Source organism: Equus przewalskii, chromosome 3 (genome assembly GCF_037783145.1).
Source record: "Equus przewalskii isolate Varuska chromosome 3, EquPr2, whole genome shotgun sequence".
NCBI classification, from domain to species: Eukaryota; Metazoa; Chordata; class Mammalia; order Perissodactyla; family Equidae; genus Equus; species Equus przewalskii.
The window spans coordinates 90,704,170-90,719,028 of NC_091833.1; the positions used below are offsets into that span (position 1 = coordinate 90,704,170).

The 14,859-nt window shown below is 38.0% G+C and overlaps 1 long non-coding RNA gene across 1 annotated transcript; it reads left to right on the forward strand.

The window, feature by feature from the left end:
* Positions 1 to 251: 251 nt before the first annotated feature.
* Positions 252 to 8,871, forward strand: LOC139082665 (uncharacterized). Its single transcript, XR_011538874.1, has 3 exons — positions 252 to 611; positions 5,058 to 5,133; positions 8,645 to 8,871. It is a non-coding gene; the product is annotated as an uncharacterized lncRNA (long non-coding RNA).
* Positions 8,872 to 14,859: the final 5,988 nt, after the last annotated feature.

Consider the following 14,859-nt stretch of genomic DNA (forward strand, 5'->3'; position numbering starts at 1 on the left):
TTAACCCATCTAGGCTAGCTTGTACTTTATGAAACTGGGGCATGCAATATTAGTATATTAATATTCACCAAGCAGAACAGGGGGAAATCTCAAAGCAAATGCATTGTTTTAACTTTGAAGGTATTAGCAAATACGGTTAACAATTCTGCCTCTCCCTTCCTTTACAAAAGCATTTAGTAAGCTGAAGAGCACTGAACAAGTGGTGGTTACTGCTATTTATACACCTTAAATTCTAGAATGTTGCCGACATCACAAACAGCTCGCAGATACTCTGTAAGGTGGTTGTAAGGTTAGCACTCTAACCTAACACCTTCATCAAGCAGATGAAGAAACAAGCCCAGAGAGCTAACGAAGTTCACACTGTAAATCAGCAGGACTTGAGATTAGGATCAGGCTTTCTGACTCTTATTTTTGAACTATTGTTGTATTGTCACTAATATCGATTATTTTGAAATACTAATTCTTCAGCTAAATCTCTGCTCGTATTATGAAAAGCTGCCTCAACTCAATACATTACAGCTTGTATGTATTTCACAATAATAATGACAAAAGTGCCAATGATATTTTGAAGTCATCCCATGTCTCAATTCAGTAAACCCAAGCAGAAAGAGGTAAGGGGAAGCTACATGGTTCCTAAGGTCATTGCTGACAAAGACATGACTAGAACGGGTTTTGTTGACTTTGCAACCAGGATAAGTTAGACTTGAGCCTAAACAGTACGAGAGCTGTGGGAAGAGAAAGAGTAGAATTCGGAGGTGTTGTCAGTACTGGTAAGGTGCAGGGGGAATCTGACTCTGAAGATTTAGAAGTAAGGGAACATGGTGGTTGCCTTTTCTTGCAGAGCAGCCTTCTGTTTTGTTCAACTCACTTTTGCTGTTATCATATAGGTAGCCTCTTCCTAAAGGAAGGAGGCACCTGACCCAAGAGATGTATAATTAATTTAAGACTATCACAATGACTTTATTTCCCTTTGCCAGTGATTGGATTAGTGGTGGCCATGTGACTGAGATCTAACCAATAAGATACAAGGAGCAATCTTCTGGGAAAAAATATCATATTAGCAAGAGAGAAAAATATCAAGAGAAAGCTCCCTGACCTTCTTTTTCTTGGTTTTGAACTTACTTGTGTAATGATGTGATGTTTGGAAATACTGTAGTCTTCTTTCATCATGACAGAAAATCAGGAGACTCTTGAAGAAGTTTAGTGCCCCAACACCATTGACCTGTTGAACCAATTCTGAAATTTCTATCATCGGATTTTTTTAATAATAAAAATAATTGCATTTTGCTTAAGCCACTTTTAGTTGGGCGATTTATTACTTATAGACAAAGGTGTCATAATGGACCTGGTTCCCATTAGTCTCCTTTTGCCCTCAGGCACATTCTCTGCCCATCTCTGTCTTGCCTTGTGCCCTGGAAGGTGGACTCCTATGGACTACATCACCTGGACCTCATTGCTATTTTGTTTCTGATTGGCTTCAGCTAATGAGAGACTCCTGTAAATCAGATTTTTCCCTACAACTGTGTCCCTGCTTCAATGTGGTTCTGGTGGTGCTGTGTCCCCTGAGATGGTGGTGTGGGGACCTGGAAATGGCCACCCCAAGATATGTCTCTTTGGCATGATGATTATTTGAGGCTAGTTACTTTGCAGACAGGAAAGAATCTGAAAAGTAGAATTTATTTACACTTTGTAAGAGACAATTATATTGTAAAGGAACTCTCCATCTGTAAAGATATCTCTAGAAACTCTTAATCAATGGGGAAGGCAAGAACTTAAATCTGCATTTGTTTATTGTGCTTGTCTTGTAACCTCCTGTAACTGACTTCCCTCCCTCTCCCAACATTGGCATTTCTTTAAGGATTAAGCATCTTTCCTTAGGCTAGGAACTGATTGCTGCCCTCACCTGTGACCACCCAGCTCAAGACAATAGACTTGCCTCCTGCTACGCCCACCAAGATAGCAGTAGCAGACCAGTATCTGTTGTGTCCATCAAGCGCTGTGCCGACAGGGCAATCTTGTGACTATTGTGGGAGGGACATTTCAATCATATGTGAAATATCCTGTTTAGGGGTATATAACCACTCTGTGCACCCCACTTCTTCGGTGCCCTTCCTTTGGGAAGAAAGGCCCTGGGCCATGGTTCTTCATAAAGCTTTGTTTAATGTTCTCTTGCTATTCTGTCTCATGTGAATTTAATTGGTTCTCTGGCCAGACGAACCCACATTGGATAGAGGAAAAGTCTTCCTCCCCTACTGTGGCTACTGTCTGGTAGCCTTCATTTCATGGCTGCAACTTTCAACTAGGCATAGTGACTCCATTTTCTTGTCTTTCTCCTTCAGGCCAAGGGGATGATATCAGCTTCTTGCTGTTGCTTCCTCCTGGGTGTTTCAACATCTTGTGGATTCCTTTAGCCTTACCCATACCTCTGTAGATATTTCCTTCATTAGAAATTCTCAGGTGAGGCTGTTGACTGTTTTCTACTGAGACTCTGACTGATATGAACACTCTCTAAAGACTTTTAAAAATGAATCAGAGCAGAGATATCCCCCCTCTCTTTTTAAAGATTAGGATAATTCTAGGCCAACACAAGTTATTTACAATGAAGGCAGCAGCCTTACCCTATGGATTAGTTTGCTATGGCTGCTGTAACAAAGTAACACAAATTGGGTGACTTAAACCACATAAATTTGTTGTCTCACAGTTCTGGAGGCTAAAAGTCCAAGATCAAGGTGTTGGCAGTGTTTGTTCCTTCTGAGGGCTGTGAAGGAGAATCTTTTCCATACTCCTAGCTTTGGGTGATTTGCTGGCAATCTTTGGTGTTCCTTGACTTCTGCTGCAACACCACGATCTTTGCCTTCAAGTTCACATGGTATTCTCCCTATGTGCCTGTCTATGTCCAAATTTCTCCCTTTTATAAGAAATCAGTCATATTAAATTGGAGTCCCACCCTAGTCCAATATGACCTCAAGTTAACTAAATGCATCTGCAGTGACACTCTTTCTAAATAAAGTCACATTCTGAGGTGCTGAGGGTTAGGACTTCAACATATGAATTTTGTGAGGGCACACTTTGATCCATAGCATGCTGTCTAAAGAAATCAGTAGGGGCTAGTTGTTCTGTCATGGAACAGAAAATTTATTTGGAAAAGGCTGTTGAACACTTGCTACAGCTGATGATACCCTGGACCAGGGATACAAACTCACCACATAAACTCTCTAGTCTGAGTACCAGCTATACCACAATCTTGGAAATGGTTCTCTCACATAACATTAACCTTATTCACAGAGAAACATTCTGACTATAATTTACCTGCCCATTTTAAAATTTAAACATTTATTGAGCATTTAAGACAGTGTTGAAATACTTTACATGTTGTTTTAGTTTACTCTTTGTAATAGTCTTATAAATTTTTATTAGCATCATCATTTTTCAGATAAGTAACTATGGCTTTGGATCAGGTCACTTGATCAAGGTCTCCCAGCTTGATCAAGCCAGAATGGTGAAGCCATAATTAAAATCTAAGACCTCACACTCCAGCATGGGCATTTTAAACTAATATACGTTTTTTGACCACCATGAGAGAAGGAGATAGCTAAGGATCCTAGTGTCAGGTCATTTTGGCTTTCCAAATTTCTTTTTGTTTAAATTATGAAATTAGAAATCTCGTGCACACATTATTTTGATAGTTTATTAAATGATAGACTGTCTTGGGACTGATTAATGTCTTCTGCTATCAACTCTGGTTTCTAATACTGCAGTCTGAGGTTCACCTGTGGCCCCATCTCTGCTCATTTTCTTTAAACTTTCACAAGAGCTAATAGACAATGCAGTTACTCTGAAATAGACTTAGCTAAAAAAACCGCTCATCCATTCTAAGTATAATATTTCTGTTCTTCCTTTTTCTTTAACAAAAACACAACTTTGTCTTTTTTTTAAGGTATGCTTTTTGGTCAGGGAGATTGGCCCTGAGCTAACATGTGTTGCCAATCTTCCTCTTTCTTTTTTTTCTCCCCAAAGTCCCAGTACATGGTTGTATATACTAGCTGTGGGTCATTCTAGTACTTCTATGTGGGATGCTGCTGCAGCATGGCTTGATGAGCGGTGTGTAGATCCATGCCCAGGATCCAAACTAGTGAACTCTGGGCCGCCAGAGTGGCGTGAGCAAACTAAACCACTTGGCCAAGGGGCTGGCCCCAAAACACAACTTTATGTAGTGAGTATAGAGAGGGTATTCCTCAGAACCGCTCACCCAAGTATGTAAGAAAAAGTAATTGTCTCAAGAAGCAGACCAAATAGGCATGGGAAACTGAAGAGAAGATGTGTAAGATTGCAGTAAGAATTAGGATATTTGATCTTTGGCACTGCCCAAGAAAAAACATTGGAAAGAATATCCTTCCCCTTGTAGGGGAGGAAGATAAATCCTCTACCCTCTGGGTCTTTCTGGTTGGGTATGAATTAAATTGATATGAGACAGAATAACAGGAGAAAATCAAACAAAGCTTTATAACATGTATACATGGGAGAAACTCAGGAAAACTGAGCAACTCAACAAAATGGCTGAGCTGCCAGCTTAAATATTAACTTCAGCTAAAGGCAAAGGAGGATGTTGGGGGTTGTGGTTTGTGATTTCAGAAGTGAGGAAGACAATTTACATGGAGAGGGGAATGCAAATGTTTGTTAAACAAGTTTTTCTGGGCCAAAAATGGGCTTATTGGTGCCTTTCTATCACACCTGTTTTACATGATACTATAACTATCTCATGGTATTAGCTCCTCCCTGGAAGAGGACTTCTATGTTAAATTCTTTTAGGCAGTTTTGGGGAAGGTCAAATGTTCTTCCTGAGTCTTCTGAGCCTTTTCTTCAGCTCAAAATAATCTGCATACCGGAGTGGTGCATCTTGGGCTGGCCTGCCCTGAACCCCATCACCCTTCATTCACTGGGAAATAAACAGGAAGCAAAAAGGAATACACTGTAAAGCAGGTAGAGTTAGAGGATTGAAAGGTTAGCATAGCTTCAGCAATCAGACATTGCAACCTAAATTGTTTTTGTTATCACAGATTACTTACGAATGGATGTAGTTCCTCACATTTACCCAGAGAAAAATTGCCTTATTGGACCAGATAAACTTCCCAGGTAAATCTGGTTATCTTTAAGGATGATTAGATGCCTATGGTCAGAGTGGGTGTGATTTTGCTGCTGTTTTACCATTTATAATGTAGTTTAAAATCTTTGATGACATTTCAAGCCAATATCCTCTTCTTCCATCCCTCCAAATTGGGCTTCAGAGCCTTGAGATTCAAATTGGTCTATATATAAATTCATACATGGGAAATTTATAAGCATCAAGTAAAACAAGAAGTTTTGGATTCTCAGTATTACAGAGAAATGAGGAGATGAGTGTCCATTATGTGCCAGCCAATCTCACATAGATGAATTGCCTTAATTATCTCAATCATGTTTTGAGATGGGTATGCTTATGTTTACCAGGATTATGTTTATGAGGATAGTCATGTTCAGAAATATTAAATTTTCCAAAGTCTCATAGGTAGAAAACAAAAGAGCTGGGAATATGCATATCTTAGTCTTAATCTTAAAATCTTAATAGGATGCCACACTCCCTTATGTAGCAAATTAAATTACTTACTAGATACACTATAACACAATATTTACAAAGATCATATTTTGTAGTGATTGATCCAACCAATTCATACTAGTATATTCCCTTCTTTCTCTCCCTCGATTCTTCTTTCCCTCCCTCCTTCCTTCCTTCCCTTCCTTACAACATATTGATTGTACACCACAATGAGCCAGAACATGTTTCAGTTTAACGGGATGTGTGTTCATTGATCTATAATTCTCAGGGGATAACTGTTGACTCAGGGGAGTCCCAGATTTCAGAGATCAGAGTCCTGGGACTATATAGTGGATGAGCTAGGAAATCACATCCTCAGAGCCCAGCAAGAGAGTGTGGGCCTGATGGGAGAAAAGGAAAGTTCAGAGAATGGCACACAGTCTAAGTCACATCTAAATAGAGTGACATGGCCAGTCCTCCTTTTCATATGGAAATTTTATTACCCTGATTTTAGCTAACACAGCAAACTTAAGGCCTGAATATAAAGTAACATTGACATCTTAATCTATGCTTCTTGGTCAGGCAGTTCTGTCTTTAGAAATCAGACTGGGAATGACACAGGTTGAATTGGGCGATGTGGCTGCTGGGCAGTCATTTGCCCCACATCTCTGGAGTCAGATTTAACACATTTTTGACATCCTACCTACATGCTTGTGAATGTTAATTAGAAATCAATTCCCCTCGATTTCTTATATGCTTATAATACACTTTTAATTAATTATAATTCTTTGCTTTTTTTGACTCATTCATTTATCTATAAACTAAATATAAATTAAAATTTCACAATTTTTCCCAGCTTGCTAAGTTCTGGAGTTATAGAGGAGAAAAATACAGGAAAGTTCTGTTTTTCTGAATTCCATTCAAAATATGGCTGGAGTGCGCTTGCTGTATTTTCACATTCTTTATTCAGTTTTCACCAACAAGCATACCTATGGGTATTATCAGAATACAATGGTCAATGTATTTAGTGGAAGTCAAAGACTTGGATTTTTTCATTTCCTAGAGTTTGAAAATTGAATTACTTCATTGATGCAATAAATTATATAATGACATAGTACATGTGATTAAAAAAATACACAAGAGTCTACCAGTCAAATTTAAGTATTCGACCAAAAAACTTTTATGAGAAAGTCCCAAGACACTGCTTAAAAAACCTTGAGAAGAATCTGAGATGAGTTGATTGCCATCTTGAGACAAAGCAGTGCTGAACCTTGTCAAGATTTAAGCTCGTCCAACTACCCTTCAGCTCTTCACTTTCAGAACTTGATTTAGCATTCACCACAATCTCATGGCACTTGAAGCTCTGTCAAACTAAACAGCTCTGTTTTGGACACATGTTTTGAAAAGCCTCACAGACTCTCTGTTTGCACATACAGCATATTTTTAAAATAGTATAACCTTGAAGCAGCATTGAGCTATTATTTTCATAAAAGGAAAACTAGAAACCAGTGAAGCTTACATATTTGCTGTCTTCACAGGAAAAAGAAATGCACTTCTTGCTTTACTTTCACACTGTAACAGAGTTCTGCCATTTTGAGACTGAGAGAACAATTTTTTTTTTTTTTGGCAAATAATTGGGAGCCAAGATATGGGTTTGCTTTATTTCTCCCTAAACCTAAGAGCTTTTTCAACCATAAAGTAAATGTTTTCTCAAAAAATTGAAACTCTGGAACACACATTTTACCTATTCTTTGCAGCCCAGAATTCTAAAGACTATGACTGGTAGCAGATAAACTCAAAGACTGGTAACAGCACAGCCTACTACAAAATTTGATTGTGCTTAAATGGCACAGTGTGGACAATAGGGGAAAAATTATTCTTACATGATTTTCTCTTTGTTATGCCGTGATCCTATCTACATTTGTGTCTTATTCTTACTCTTTATCAGATAACATACTATCTTGTATATTAAATTAAGTTTCTTACCAGATATATTATAACACATTATTTACAAAATGGTTTGTAGTTATTAATCCAATTAATCCAACCAATTTATAGAAGTATATTTCCTTCCTTCCTTCCTTCTTTCTTCCAACTTTTTTGTTCTCTTTCCTCCTTCAATTACTCCCTTTCTCCTTCCTTGATGCCTCCTCCCTTCCTTCTTTCTTTCCTTCCAACACATTTATTGTGCATCACAATATGCCAGGTCATGTTCCAGCTTCCTGGGACATGGGTTAATTAATCTATGATGTTTGAGGGATGATTGTTGACTCATCCCAGGGGTCCCAGGGCTTCAGAGATGAAAGTCCTGAGATTATGTAAACTTTTAAAAGTTTAGAAATCTCATTTTTCTTCCGTACTCATTTTCATGATGGATATGTGTGAACCATTACCTTCTAGAGAGGTGAATGTCTCTTAGCCTTTTCTATTCTCTGGACATAGTGCTGCATATACAGATCTGAATTCTAGAGATGTTACTTGGAATTCTGGATCTAAAGTCTTTATGCCTACATTGGAAATCTGATCACAGGAGGAACATTGTGAGGGACAGGGCTGTGGGACTGGAGGGATTTGGTGGTGCTTAAATTTTGCACATTCCATTTTAGCCTTGGTGATGCCACATTTTATAGTTAATGTCTAACAGAGGTGAGCATTCTACTGGCTCAGCAGTAATTTATACTGTCAGCTCATAAGTAATACCACAGATATTGCTTAATAATAAATAACATATTATTTGGAACAAAAAAGATCAACATATAGGAAGGGGCACAGAGAAATAGTGTCCTGAAATGTGACATTTTCCATGGTTTTTACCACAAACTTATGAGGTTATTCACAAAATATATGTAAATTGTCTGAGTTCATTTAGCTCATAGCTAATCAGACTGGTATTCATGGCCTTAAAATTTAGAAGTCTGGCTCACATCTATTTTCGTTCCATTATACTGTTGGGGCCTCTTGTATTGTTACAGTCCTCCAATTTTCTGCGTGCTGAGACATACATTGATGCAACTATGTATTTGTTTATTTATTCAGTCATTTGTCATTTACTGAATGTTTATTATGTTTCAGGCATAGATCTATAAGAGATGAAAAAGTGAATGAGGCAGCAGGATGTAGTTATACGAGTATTGGAACCAGAAAGACTTGGATTGAATTATCGTTACTATCATGGAGACTCAAGCTGACAGTGGCAATAAGTCATGCATACAACAAAATGAATACAATGTCAAAAGTAGCACATTTTCAGTACCATGTGACTATGACAGCAAGTAAATGCTTAAAATTTGTTGAAGGGAGACCTTGTAGTGTGTGTATGTGTGTGTATGCACGTGTGTGTGTGCATGTGTATGTGTGTGTGCTTACATTTCATTATTTTACAAGTATATGCATAAGTCTATCTAGCATGATCAGCCTGAGAAAGACACCCATGTCTTTTAAAGTCCACTTGGTCTTATCAAGTTATATACACCATTTCTACAATTTTGCTATAGTTAAAAGAAAACTGCTAAAACATTTAATAAATAGAATAGTCCTCCTACAGCATCATTTCTTTGTTTAGCTTTACTTTCCAGAATGGAGTGCACATTTTTAAAATGTGTCTAAGTGAGATACAAATATTCCTAATGTATCAAAGTCTATCTAACAGGGTTTATCCTTCCCTTTTAAAGATGTTAAACTCAGTGCTTTATATCCTGTCTGTCGAATAACCAGAGGAGGAAGAAGAAGAGGAAGACATTCATTTGCAAGCATTTTATTGGTTTATCCCATTCCTGTCTTTTTTGCCTTCCTGTGCTGTGTTTGCCCTGAACAAGTGTACGTGCTATATTGAATGTGTTTTCCTATCAGAGGTTGCAAACTGGCAATGTGTGTGTGGGGGGGGCCCAGATGGTCCACAGATGTATTTTGTTCGACTCATACAGTGTTGGCCTACACAGTATTTATATTTTATTCTTAATCAGAACTGGGAGGTTTCAATGCATATGTGGATAAATGACTTCTCTTGAAAAAAAGTATCAGAAAATTTCACAACAGTGGATCTTTTTTCAAACTTTGTGATCATTAGTTGGGTTGAGGTTATCTTCCATGTAGTTCACCACAGTCATCCCCACCATTCCCTGTTGCATCCTAACACTGAAAACAAATGTCAATTGCTATTTAGCAGAGCACTTGTGCTATTGTTTATATTATTTTTGAGTGAAAAGAAAAATTAAATATTTCTTACAGATCTGTCTCTATTTTATATAAGGTCAACATTGCATTTTTATATTATCTACCTTCCTCTAACATTGAATGATTTTAGGACCTCATTGCATTGGATATTTAACCCAGTATAGTGGAAAGAATCAAGCAGATTCAGAGTCTGACACATCTGGGTTCAAATCCAAGTTTGCCATTTACTGACAGTGTAATGGTATATAAATTAAGTCAAGTGACTTAACTTTGCCAGGCCTTTAAAGTATCTAAAAGAAAGTATTTAAAGTATTTTTATACTTTTAAAGAAATTGAAAAATACTTAAAAGTAGATATAAAAATTAAATCCATTTCAGAAGGGTTTTTGTGGGGAATAAATGAGACAGCATAGAAGATTGCTGGGAAGATGGTGGTGTAGGAGGACTCTGAACTCACCTCTGCCCATTGATGCAACAAAATCACAGCTACCCTTAGAACAATTGTTCCTCAGAAAGAAGGGGAAACTCGATAAAACGAACCCCCACAACAACAAGGGACAGTGCTGACTGAGATGGAAGAGGCAGAAAATCCTTTCTGGAGAGGAAAAAGCCACATTCTAGCTGTGGCACTTTACAGCTGGGAGCCATCTTGAGGTACGAAGCTTTCCCTGAAGGAGTGGGGGATCTGAGCAGGAGAGCTTTGCCAAAATATGCAGCTTTTGAACTCAGCACAACCGAAACAGGCATCATAATATCTGTCTTGCTGGCTACTAACAACAACAGGAAATACCCACAGAAAAGCTATCGAACATAAGAGAAAGAAAAACCTGCTCTTACAGGGCCCATTTACAAATTCATCCATTCTGGAAAGGAACCTAAGATCACAAGAAAGGTGCACAATCCTCTGGTGAAAAGAGGCTCACTTGACAGGCTCCAGGTGCATCTCAGAGAGGCAGAAGGCAGCTGGGACCACCTCCCCAGGGACTGAGACATTGGCAGCAGCCATTATTGTGACCTAGTACAGGAGTGCTAACACAGACGTTGGTAGGCTCTGTTGGAGTTCTTCCCCTGCCCTGTTAGCACAGGGGTCTGCCAGACCCAACTAGAGCACCAATTTAATCCAGCTTAGCCAGGGCAGGCAGACTTCCCTAGGGACAGGTGCCATCCAACAGTAAGTCCTCAGGCAACGTGTTGTCTCACATAGGTGACATATGTGGGACTTCTGCATGGGGCAAGTGGGTCTGCCTCTGTGGGCAGGGTGTGCATGAGGGGCAGGCCTGTGTTGGCAAAGAGTGTGAAGCCTCTGCAGCAGGGAGAGTGGGTCCACTTCAGGACATGTGCCTGGGGCAGGACTACCTTGACAGGGTGTCTGAGTCTGTGGGCAGTGGGGCTTCTCAGCTGCATCAGACTTGTGCTTGTCAAACAGCCATATAGGAGATTGGCCACACCTTCCAACACCTGAAACAACTGTGTGCTGCCACCCCTGGGGCCGGCCCCACACAGCTGCACTATTGAGAGAGCTGACAACAGCCTTGCAGGCTGGAGGCCTACAGCAATTGTAAGCCCCTGAGCCAAGCAACCAGCCACTCTGGGGGCCTACTCACTTAGAAAAAATTCAGCAAAAATGTGCTATTAGATCTTGCAACCAACTGTGCTGGAGTTCCCCATGCCCAGTAAAGTGACAAAGGGACTGTAGCAGCTGCATGCAGCTAAGTATTACAACCAGCCAGCCAGGGGGACAGCCTAGCCTGCCTGTGCACCTGCAAGAAGAGCAACTCTATCACAACAGAAAGACACATGTTACCCATACAGGGAACTCATGGAACATTTTGAACTGCTGTTGAGAGGGAAGCAGACTGCTGGGCCTTATAAGGCATCTCTTACATAAGACCACTTCTCTAAGACTGGGAGACATAGCTGATCTACCTAATACATAGATATAAACACAGAGAAAGAGGCAAAATGAAGAGAGACAAAGGAATATGTTCCAAATAAGGGAACAGAACAAATTATCAGAAAAAAGAAATAAATGAAAAAGAGGTGAACAATCTACCTGATAAAGTGTACAAACTAATAGTCATAAGGGTGCTCACTGATCTTGGGAGAAGAATGAATGAATTCAGTGAGAACTTCAACAAAGAATTGGAAAGTACAAAAAAGAACCAATCAGAACTGAAGAATACAGAGATGGAAATGAAAAAATCACTATAGGGAATCAATAGCAGAGTAGATGATATGAAAGAATGGATCAGTGAGTTGAACAAAAGACTAGAGAAAATCACCCAAGCTAAATAGAAAAAATAAAAGAATTAAAAAGAATAAGGACAGTCTAAGGGACCTCTGGGACAACACCAAGTACACTAACATCCATATTATAGGTGTCTCAAAAGGAGAAGAGAGAGACAAAGGGGTAGAATCTATTTGAAGAAATAATAGCTGAAAGCTTTCCTAAACTAAGGAAGGAAAAAGACATCAAGGTACAGGAAGCAAAAGAAGATGAACCCAAAGGCCTGCACCAAGGCACATTATAATTAAAATGTCAAGAACTAAAGCTAAGGAGAGAATCCTAAAAGCTGCAAGAGAAAGGCAACAGGTTACATACAAAGGGAAGCCCATAAGACTATCGGCTGACTTCTCAGCAGAAAGCTTACAGGCTAGAGGGTATGGCACAGTATGTTTAAAGTGCTGAAAGGAAGAATGCTACAGCCAAGAATACTCTATCGAGAATAGAAGGAGATATAAAGAGTTTTCCAGATAAGCAAAAACTAAAGGAGCTTTTCACCGATAAACCAAGCTTACAAGAAATGCTTAAGAGATTTATTTAAATTGAAAAGGAAAGGCCACAAATAGGAATAAGAAAATTATCAAATAAACAAAACAAAACAATAAAATCACTGGTAAAGGCAAATATACAGTCAAAGTAGCAGACCAACCACCTATGAAGCTAATATGAAGATCAAAAGACAAAAATACTAAAATTACCTTTTTCTATGATAAGAGGGTAATGGATATACATGCACAAAAAAGAGGTTAAATATGACATCAAAAACATAAAATGTGGCAGGAGGGGAGTAAAAGAGTAGAGCTTTTAGCAAGAAGTCAAACTTAAGAGACCATCAACTTAATATAGATTGCTATATATGTAGTTTATTACATATGAACCTCATGGTAATCACAAACCAGAAACCTATAATAAATACACAAAAACTTAAGAGAAAGGAGCACAAACATAATACTAAAGAAAGCCATCAAACCACAAGGGAAGAGAGCAAGAGAAGAAGAAAGGAACAGAGAAAAACTACTAAAACATCCAGAAAAAAGTAACAAAATAGTTATAAGTACATATTTACCAATAGCTACTTTAAATGTCAATGGATTAAATGCTCCAATCAAAAGACATAGGGTGGCTGATTGACTAAAAAAAACAAGACCTATATATATGCTGCCTACAAGAGAAACACTTCAGACCTAAAGACACTCACAAACTGAAAGTGAAGGGATGGAAAAAGATACTCCATGCAAATGGCGATGAAAAGAAAGCTGGGATAGCAATACTTACATCAGACAAAATAGACTTTAAAACAAAAACTAACAAGAGACAAAGAAGGGTACTACATAAAGATAAATGGAACAAACAAGAAGATATAACACTTGTAAATATCTATGCACCCAACATAGGAGCACCTAAATATGTAAAGCAATTATTAACAGGCATAAAATGAGAAATAGCCAGTAACGCAATAATAGTAGGGAACTTTAACATTCCATTTAACCAATGGATACATCATCCAAACAGAAGATCAACAAGGAAACTTTGGCCTTAAATGACACATTAGACTAGATGGACTTAGTAGATATATACAGAACATTCCACCCCAAAACTGCAGAGTACACATTCTTTTTAAATGCACATGGAACATTCTCCAGGATAGATCACATATTAGGCCACAAAACAAGTCTCAATAAATTTAAGAAGATTGAAATAGTACCAAGTATCTTTTCTGACCACAATGGTATGAAACTAGAAATCAATCACAGGAATAAAATCGGAAAAGCCACAAATATGTGGAGATTAAACAAAATGCTACTGAACAATGATTGGGTCAATGAAGAAATCACAGGAGAAATAAAAAAATACCTTGAGACAATGAAAATGAAAATAAGACGTGCAAAAATTTATGATACAACAAAAGTGGTTCTAAGAGGGAAGTTTATAGCAATATAGGTCTATCTCAACAAACAAGAAAACAATCTAACAGTGCAGGTGAAGGAACTGGAAAAAGAAGAATAATCAAAGCCCAAAATCAGTAGAAGGAAGGAAATAATAAAAATCAGAGCAGAAATAAATGAAATAGAGAGTTAAAAAAAATAGAGACTAGAAAAAATCAATGAAACCAAAAGCTGATTCTTTGAAAAGATAAACAAAGTTGACAAATCTTTAGATAGACTTACCAAGAAAGAAAGAGAGAAGGCTCAAATAAATAAAATCAGAAATGAAAGAAGAGAAATTACAATAGACAATACAGAAATCCAAAAGATTATAAGAGTATACAATGAAAAGCTACATGCCATCAACTTGGATAATATAGAAGAAATGGATAAATTCTTGGAATCATACAACCTTCCAAAATTGAATCAATAAGAAATAGAGAATTTTAACAGACCAATCACTAGTAAAGAGATCAAAACTGTAATCAAAAACCCCCCAAAAAATAAAAGTCCAAGACCAGATGGCTTCCCTGGTGAATTCTACCAAACATTCAAGGAAGACTTAATAACTCTCTTTCTCAAACTCTTCCAAGGAATTGAAGAGGAGGGGAAGATTTCTAACTCATTCTATGAAGCCAACATTACCCAGATGCCAAAACCGGAAAAGGACAACACAAAAAAGGAAATTACAGGCCAATATCACTGATGAACATCAATGCAAAAATCCTCCACAAAATAATAGCAAATTGAATGGAACAATGCATTAAAATTTAATACACCATGATCAAGGGGGATTTATCCAAGGGATGCAAGGATGGTTCAACATCCACAAATCAATCAACATGATACACCACGTTAACAAAATAAGACTAAAAATCACATGATCATCTCAATAGATGCAGAGAA